General features: G+C 39.5%; 1 long non-coding RNA gene across 1 annotated transcript; it reads left to right on the forward strand.

Moving 5' to 3' along the window:
• Positions 1–623: 623 nt before the first annotated feature.
• Positions 624–9,303, forward strand: LOC129018177 (uncharacterized). Its single transcript, XR_008495205.1, has 3 exons — positions 624–776; positions 3,984–4,167; positions 9,237–9,303. It is a non-coding gene; the product is annotated as an uncharacterized LOC129018177 (long non-coding RNA).
• The last annotated feature ends 461 nt before the right edge of the window (positions 9,304–9,764 follow it).

The following is a 9,764-nucleotide window of genomic DNA, read 5'->3' on the forward strand; positions in this document are numbered from 1 at the left end:
CTGAGGCAGGAGAATGGCGTGAACCTGGGAGGCAGAGCTTGCAGTGAGCCAAAATCATGCCACTGCACTCCAGCCTGGGTGACAGAGTGGACTCCGTCTCAAAAAAAAATAATAATAATAAAAAAGAAAGAAAGAAGTATGCTAAAAGAGTAGATCTTAAGTGTTCTCACCCCTACCTCCGCCTCCCACACACACACAGAGTAACCACGTGAGGTGAAGAGTATGTGAATTAGCTTGACTGTAGTAAACATTTCATTATGCTTCAATCAAGTTTAGCCTAAAACTGCCTCCTTACATATTTTAAGTTTGGCCTAAAGATTTTTCTGTACATGGTGAACTATAACAAGTGGAGGTATAAACAGACCGTAGCCTGCACTTGTGCCAGTCACCAAGTTTTGGCCCATCAAATGTAGCCAACTGTTATAACCGTGTTCGAATAAGGCAAACACTGGGCTATGACCAATCCAACTGTTTCTGTACCTCACTTCCATTTTCTGTAAGTCACTTTCCTTTTTCTGTCCATAAATCTTCTTCCACCACGTGGCTGTGCTGGAGCATACTCTGACTCTGAAGGCTGCCCTATGTGTGAATCATTCATTGCTCAATTAAACGCCTTTAAATTTAATTCAGCTGATGTTTTTCTTTTATCAGATGGGGATGAGGATGGCATCCAAAGAAGAGCTTCTAACGACCCCCGAGGAATGCTGAGTGACCAGGCAAGGTACCCACTGAACCCAATTGTGTCCATTGATCTCTTGGAGCAGCCAGGGATCGTGGTAAGTTCTCTCTGTTTCCAAAGCTGCACAGATTTGTGTTTTGAGCTCTCCGAGTTCCTTTGAGCAAATTCCTGATCCAAAGTGAGTTTAGAAGTCACGACAGAAACTGGACTGGGTCCAGGATTGGATTTGATCTGGTAATTAACTGGCTTGGATCCAGTTAGAGGCCTCTTACATCTGGGTCAGAAAGAAACCTGTAGTAAATGGCAATATTGCAAAGGGTATAAAATCTGGCCGTTGGAAATTCACAGGAATTTTTGTGTTCTACCCCATTGTTTCATTTTTATTGTGCACTCAAATATTTAAAAAAAAAATCATTGGCTAAGTTAATTAAGGAAATCTGAAAGGAAAACCAATATTTAGATAAAAATGGGATCCTTAATTTCTGAAGAACTGAGTTCCTTCTGCGTTATATATCCATAAGTATTAGGCCCTGGAAGCAGCAAAATCTTATCGAAATAGCAAAATCTTACTAAAGATAATTTATAGTGGAACATTCCAAATGAACAACATTGCACTGAAGTGCATTTGAAAATGAAGGCTTCCAAATTAGCCTCATCTAGGGATGCCTATTTATATGCAGAGGCTTCTAAAAAGATTTCAATATTTTTATTTGAAGACTTTACAAAAGGCAAATAAAAAGCTTAAGTGATTAATTGATTTTAAAAAAATTAAATCTGCCTTGCAGTCTTTGCTGACAGCTATAGGTGACAGGATTAGGCATGTACAGAACCATGGAACATGGGGAACTTTCTTCCCCCAAAGGGGGAAACTTGAGAGCTGATAGGACTGCTGGAAAAGATCCCTTCGTGATTGACAAGTAGCTGCCTGAACTTTTGATTCAGTATTGCTGCAATGGGTGAGTCTTTCTCCGGCCTCCTTGAGCTCTTCACCTTCCCCACCCTGCCACAGGCAATGCTTTTCTCTGTTTCTTTCTGTGAAAACCGGTTGTGGGAATGGTAAAAATCACCACCTCTTGCAAAGTTTTAATTAATGAGAAAAAGGATTCATGAAGCTAGTCTTAAGCTGTAGCAAATCTAGCATACTTTGTGCTATGAATTTGTCTTTTTCTATCCTTCTGTCATGAAGAGGGGTACCTTAGGATAGAACATGGGCTTGGGACCCCATAAGTTCACTGTTCAAGACATCCCAGCAAGCTGGTCAGTAAGAAACCTTCCTGCAGGTCCCCGAAACAACAACAACAACTGGATGAGGTTTCCACCTTGTCTTGTTTTATGTCTTTGGGAGCTTGACCTTGTAACCAAGTGGCAGTACTTTCTCTTGCTCTCCACCATCTAGGGAATGGGAGTTTTGGGTTCATGTCAAAGGCGTTGCAGGTGCCTTTGCAAGCTCAACATTAGCTGCTCTGAACTTCTTCTGGGAAGAGTAATGGAGATTGCCCAGCACTGTAGCTTAGTGGCTAAGGCTTTGTTTTTTCACAGCGGCAACCCAGGTTCAATCCTGGCTTAGGGAATGAGTACTACTCACTGCTATCTCTGTGACCTTTACCATTTGTTGATTCTTGGCCCCTCCATGAACAACTTCCAGCTTCTTGAATCTTCCTTCTCAGCTACCTTTAAAGATTCTAGATCTTGTAAAAACTGCTAACCACCTCTTTGAAAACGCCTTGTACACTTGTGGTTAAGTCATAACATTAGTTAAGGCTTGTTGGTTTCAACTGTAAGGTTACTTTTGGTAAAGGTTAAAAACCAGATATATTGGCTGTTTGGCCTCGCTAAAGTGGAGTGACTCGGCTTTCTCTATTGAACAGATTTTTATGTATATTAAAGGATAATGAAAGAGTTTTGATTGCCTTTTGAATAAAATACAGAAAAAAGAAGGGAAAGACAAGAGACAGATTGTTTGGAAAGCTAAGTCTTCCTTCTATCAATGAGCGAATGTTTTTGCGTTTTTAAATTTTTTTGAGTCATCATTTTGGCTAAATAAATGACTTACGGTGACTTAGAATTCTATTTCATAATATCAAGTATTATAAACCTTTAAAATACTTGATAAGCTTCCCCAAATCAAATTTCAGCTTCAAAATTGTCTTTTCTGACCTCTAACTTTGGGATGCCACACAGGGTCCCTGAAACATCCAAAAGAGAGGTCAACAGGATTATTTGACATGTGAAGTTACATGGGAAGCATTGTCAAAATAAAGAATAATGTTTAACCTTCTCTAGGTTATATTTTAGTGAATGATATTAATATATGTTCCAAAATTGTATGGGATTTCTAAAATTCTAATATGTCTGAGTATATGTTATCAATCATAATTATGGTTATTATGCTAAGTTATTGTAGACCACAGAAATAACCTAATTTCCATGTCAATTGTGTCTTTATAACTATTTAAAGTCATTTCCACAGTTAATTGCTTAATGCTGATGCAGTTTCTGAAAACTTTACAAGCACGCAAAATCCTAGCATATGGTGTCTTTTAGGAGGTTCCTGAAAGGATGGAAAGGACCCTGAAAAGCCTTCTTGAATACAGGTTTCTAGTAACTTTAGAATCATATCATTTGGACTAAGAATTCCTGGAACTTTAATGAAAAGACTGACTGGTTTATAAAACTGTTAACCCAGGTAGAATAAAAATTAATTGAATACCAAGAAAACACTTTGCCAGATTTTCATGCTAAATCAGCCAATACTGAAATTGTTTAGATACACAATTTGAATCAACTCCATGGTCTGTGTCAAATTACCTATGAAAACCCATCAGTTATGAGTTCTATGCAACTGAATTGGAGAAACCACTGGTATTCAAGAGGACATAAGTCCAGTGTTAAGCAGGGACTCATGGAGAACCAGGAGGGCAGCCTTGGCCTTTCTGAGTCCTTAAAGCTTTTCTTATTAAAAGTTCTGCATTCTATGACTCATCATGGAAAGGATAAAATGATCCAAATTAAATACATATTGATCTAGTGACTTCTAAATTGCAAAAATCGTTTATGACCAATGTTTGGTTTGTCGATCCCATATTCCTGGGAAGACAATCAAAGCTTCAAGCACATTTGGTTACCTGATGAACTGTTTAAATATTTATAGAGGGATTTCATTCAATTGTCATTTTCAATGCATGTTTTCTGGTTGTATAAAAGCTTTCCCATGCAAGAGGGCTGATGTTACAACAGTAGATTATTATATATGGCACAGTGTATTTTCACCAGGTAAAGAAAGCTTTTTATGGTTCACCGACAGGACAATCAACCCCTTCACAATCTAGAACCTGAAGACTGGATCTTCTGAGAATGACAGAGAAAGACTGGCTTTGCCATACACACTGTAACAAAACTTTAGGACCTTGAACCCTGGGTTCATAATCTCACACCTGTGAAGATTCCCTCCACACTCTTGGAACTGTACACCCATTGGAACCCTTAAGGTAAAGCTAACCAAAGAAGTTTCTCCCTGGAAGGAGATAGCATCCTTGATGTGAAGAGCATTTCCCAAGATCACAGATCAAGACTTCTCTACTATCATGAGACTCTTATCTTTGAATACTTTTCCCTTGCTTACACCTCTGTGAACAACAGAAGTGAAAGGGAGGGGGAGTCTGTTGTGTGCACTTATGAGGTATACTCATTTGTGAAGGATTTTGCAGACAGCCTTATACATGGATAATATTCTGCCTTGATAGATGAAAGATGAAGGTCCAATGTGGGTGAGAAATTTTAATGGTATATACATTGCCTCACAATCAGTCAGAAACAAAGCATTGGTCACTCCTCTTAATCCACGTCATAGGTTAAAGAGAACATTGCCAGGAGGCCTTCACTCTTCTAAAACGGCATCATTTGTTAGGTCCTATTTCCATGGCTTGGAGTAAAAGAGACAGTGATTAGAAATGTATTCCTCATGATAGGCTCTATAGCAGATTCTACTGTAAAGGCTATGGTTACACAAGACTTTAAATTCTCTTGTGAAAGTTATGTTAAATAATAGAATGGCCCTAGATTACTTACTGGCTGAACAGAAGTATCTGTACAGCTGCTGGCACTTGTGGCCTATGAAGAAATACATCACATAGGGTATTAGAGAGATTCAGTTGTAGGGGATTAACAAAGAGACTGCTTAGTTGAGTGAGTAAACTCTTTAGCTCCTTATCTGATCTATTTAATTTTAGGTGGTTTCATTTATAAAGACCCTGGGTAAGGAGCATACTCCAAACTCTTGGTGTTATCCTCCCAACAGTCATAATAGTAGTCTCCCTGGTGCATTGTATTCTCTCAAAAGTTTTAAATGTTTGCATGCAGCCATTTCTATCATGTCAAATGGTCTCTCTTCAACTGGGATGACAAGAACTGAAAGAAATGTGTGGCCATGACAGCATCATAACCTATGAATGACATGCTGAGACCAGAAACCCAAAATGATGCTAACTGAGAGTGGTGCTAAGGCCCTAAGTTTTGGTCACACTCTCACCTAAGTGAGAACCTGACCAAAAAGGGGGACTTTTTAAACAAAATTATGGGAGGCCATTGTTTAGGACTGAGCACATGCACTGGACTCCAACAGTTCAGACCAAACCAAAATGGAGCTGCTGGTGCTAAATGTCACATTAAACTGAGACTTTAAGAAAACATAGATCCTAGAACAGACCAGGTTTTTTTTTTCTCCTGTAAACAGGATGTTCCAGCATAAAGAGGTCCCCTCTACACTAACCCTTATAAAAAACGAAATAAAATAAATGAACTGAAGTCCTTGTTCCCACCTTACAAACCCACTGTTCTGCTATTTCCCAGTGGGTTTCAAGACCAAATAAGCATATTTACAATAGTGATAATGACATCAATGAGTAAAGTTTTGGTCAGTCTCTCAAAATTAAGAAGATGACCAAAAGTGGGGAATTGTTTAATCAGGTTTAGCCTAAAGCTGCCTCCTTACATATTTTAAGTTCAGCCTAAAGGTTTCTCTGTACATAGTGAACTATAATAATTGGAGGTGTAATAAGACTGTAGCCTACACTTGTGCCAATCATGGAGTTTTGGCCAATGAAATGTAGCCAACTGTTCAAACCATGTTCAAATAAGGCAAACACCAAGCTGTAAGCAATCTGGCTGTTTCTGTACCTCACTTCCATTTCCTGTACATTACTTTCCATTTTCCGTCCATAAATCTTCCACCATGTGGCTGCGATGAACTCTCTGAGTATACTTTGGCTCAGAAGGCTGCCCCATTGCTGAATAGTTCATTGCTTAATTAAATTCCTTTAAATTTAATTCAGCTGAATGTTTTCTTTTATCACCATGTATATCAAAACATCAAATTATGTTGTTATAAAGCTATTATTTTAAAATACAAAATAAAAATACACTAAGTACTTTTCACAGGAAATTGTAAAACAAAAAAACCCAGACTTTCTCTACAGAAGTGGCCCATCCAGCCTGGGCACTAAGCCGGGGGACCTTGACCAAATAGTAATGCCACTGCCTCCCACTCTGCCTGTGAACCTCTGCAAGACAAGAATGCTACTTCTGCTTGGAGTTGAGACACATGTTTTCCACTCTTGGCCAGAAGTGAGAATGAGAGTGTTTCTCTTTAGCAACAGCCCTTAGGCAGAGACAGGAAGGGTATGACTTTGTGGATTGTCCTCACAAGTGTGTTTTTTGGCTGCTGGTTTATGCTGAGAATTTTTATCCACAGATGGATGCTTGTATTGGTTTTCACTTGGGAGTATTTGTCTGAGAAATCACTGCTGCAAAACTGGGATAGTCTGGCTCAGGAAAATCAAGCTTTCCAGCCAAGCAAGCCTCTTAGGTTGGGATTGCAGAGTGAACATCCTTTTTCACCTAGACTCAGGGAACTGAGTCTCAAAGATGCAGACACAGCAATGAAAGCAGCCATATCGGTTGGTTGGCAAGAATAAGGAACATATTTCCCCCCTGATTCCAAGAAGAATGGATGGAACACAAAGAAACCGGGGGTCCCTGCTGGGGTCTCATGCTTCCTGGGGACATCACCTCCCTCTCTAAAAGGCTGAAGCCATCACACTTAAGTTTTCAACTTCCCTCTTCCCTCTCCATTTCAGAGTCTTTTTATAGCTTCATCACTCTTCCTTCCTTAAATCATCTTTATCTTTCTGGTCTCTGAGAAGCAAGTCCTGTGTCATGGGCAACTTTCCTAAGTAGATTTCCTCTCGTCAACATGATCATCTCTCTTCTCTGTACATTTTCAAGACTTGCATATCCCCCAAAAAGTAAAAACCCACCTTCAAGACTGCTACCCTGCGGGTCAAGCCCTCCTGCCCTTCTCAGACTCTCTTGTGAATGACAGCTGGTGATAATACAAAATAAATATTTGGTTTCTGTCCCCAGTTCCTAACACTCAGCTCCCCAAACCCACAGACTTTCCAGAGTGATGAATGTATTTTTTTCCTTTGTAAGCGAATTAGATGATTGTTGGCTTGGGGTACCTACTAGCTCCAAGACAGGGCTGGTGGCCAGGAAGGCCAAGACATTATTAGAATGTGGGAACTTTGAGTCCTACCCCTTGACCATCAGGGAGGGAAGAGGGGCTGGAAACTGAGTTAATCATCAATGGCCAATTATTTAATTTGTCTACATAAGAAAACTTTCATAAAATTCCTAAATGGTGGGGTTTGGAGAGCTTTCAGGCTGATGAACACATCAAGGTGCTGGGAGGATGGTGTGCTCAGAGAGGGCAGGGAAACTCTGCACCCCTCCCCTCATGCCTTACATTTCCTTGCTTCCCATCTATTTGGTTATTCCTGAGTTGTATCCTTTATAATAAACTGCTAATAGTAAGTAAAGCACTTATTTAAGCTCTGTGAGATGTTTGTCTCCAAATACTGATCAACCCTTAAGGAGAAACCAATCTTATTTGCTCTGCTATGTTGCCATCACATAACATAGAGATTTTGGAGGAAATTATAAAGATGATTTTTATTGAAATTATCTCTCAAATTGGTGTACTCTATTTATTATCAACTGAACTCCCCCATTTAAAAAAATTCATTCACTCACTTATCTTCTCTCCAGCCATCACCCTTTTGTTCTCCTCTTCTTTCTATTCCAACTTCTCATAATGTTACCTACTTGCTATCTCCAGCTCCTAATTTTTCAAGCCATTCTCAATGGCTTCTGTCCCCGCCACTTCCTAAAACAGCCCTTCCTAAGGTCATCAAAAAACTATTTGTCACTATAAGCAATAAACCTTTTTTAATCCTCAATTTTACTTAATTTCTCATTGGTATTTGATAATGTTAGTCACTTCTTTCTTCTTTCTTCTTGAAATGCTGTTTTCACTTCCTGGATATCCCTCTGGTTCCCTGGTTCTTCTCTGGCTCCATTGCAGGATCATGCTCCTTTATTCAACCAATACTTGTTGGATTTCTTCAAGACTGGTTCAGTTCTTCTTTACTCACGGTATCCTCTATTCCAAAGCACCATCAGCCATGCCTCTGGCTTCAATTATCACCTGTTAGTAGATGAATAACACATTTACATCTCTAGCCTAGACCTGTCCTCTGAGTTCCAGTCCATTATTTTCATTTACCTACTGGATCTACCCTCATGGACATGTCAAAATCTCCTGAGGCTCAATATAAGCAAAAGCGAACTCATTGTTGTGTCAGTCAACATCTTGGCAGGAAAAAATTGCACCTCCTATTGAAAATAAGAATTTGACAAAAAATGTTAATAAAAGGACTGTTTGTCAAGGTGTGGACATGGTTAAAATAAACAACAACAAACAGTAAGCTGGTGAAATAAATACTCTGATATCACCCTTTCTGCCCCTGTGACCTCCTGACCATTGGCAAAACCAAGCCAGACATTAGAAAATATGGAAGCTTGTTGAGGCATGGAGGTCAGCCTTCTAGGGCTCAGATCAGGGTGGAAAAGGAATGGAACTAAAGGGACAAATGAACAATATTCAGCATGATGATTGTGTTAGTCCGGTTTGCATTGCTATAAAGGAATACTTGATGGATAATTTATAAAGAGAGGTTTATTTTGCTCACGATTCTGCAGAGTGTACAAGAAGCATGGCACCAACACCTGCTTCTGGTGAGGCCTCAGGAAGCTTTTATTCATGGCTGAAGACAAAGGGGAGCCAGTGTGTCACATGGCAAGAGAGGGTCATATGGTGAGAGAGGGTGCAAGAGAAAGGCCATGCTCTTTTAAAACAATTAGCTCTTGCATGAATTAATAGAGCAAAAATACACTCATTACCATGGGGAAGGCACCAAGCTATTCATGAGGGATCTGATCCCATGACCCAAACACCTCCTTCTACCCCACTTCCAACATCGGGGCTTACATTTCAACATGAGATTTGGAGGGGACAAAAAACAAAACCATATCAATGACCTTCCAATCAAAACAAGTTTTCTTGCGTCATTCCCTACTTTGGGAATGGTACCACCATCATCCAGCCAATCAAACCAGAAACCTAGAATTTTCTTATTGTTTCTTTTGTCTTTTCCTGCAGACCCGTGCCATCAAATGTCCTAGCAGAACTTCTCAGAACAATCTGGCTTAAACTATTACGACACAACCTGCTTCAGATTTACAAGTACCTCTCGTTCATAGCTCGCATTACAATTGTAAGTTATGTTGCATATAGGATTACTTTACTAGCATCTTGCCTTCCCTCTAACCTATAAAATTCATGTTGGCAGAGACTATGATTATTTTTGTTCACCATGATTTCTCCAGTCTCTTGCCACAGTCCCTGGCATGGAGTAGGCACTGGATAATATTTGTTATTTGAGAACATGTTAGAGCTTGTGGGGATATATAGATCACACAGTCACATTCTATCATGAGGGGAGAGCAGGAATCATACTGTCAGTAGAGAAGGTTAAGCAACTTGTCCAAGAATTCAAAGTAAATTATTATTTTTTAATGGTAGATTTACTATTAACCAAGTGTTGGATCCTAAGACTTTTGCAAATGTATCAGGAGTAACTCTCAGTGTACAAACTCAGACATACAGGAAATATCTATTTCTGTATTT

The sequence above is a fragment of the Pongo pygmaeus genome, chromosome 19 (assembly GCF_028885625.2).
Source record: "Pongo pygmaeus isolate AG05252 chromosome 19, NHGRI_mPonPyg2-v2.0_pri, whole genome shotgun sequence".
Classification (NCBI taxonomy): domain Eukaryota; kingdom Metazoa; phylum Chordata; class Mammalia; order Primates; family Hominidae; genus Pongo; species Pongo pygmaeus.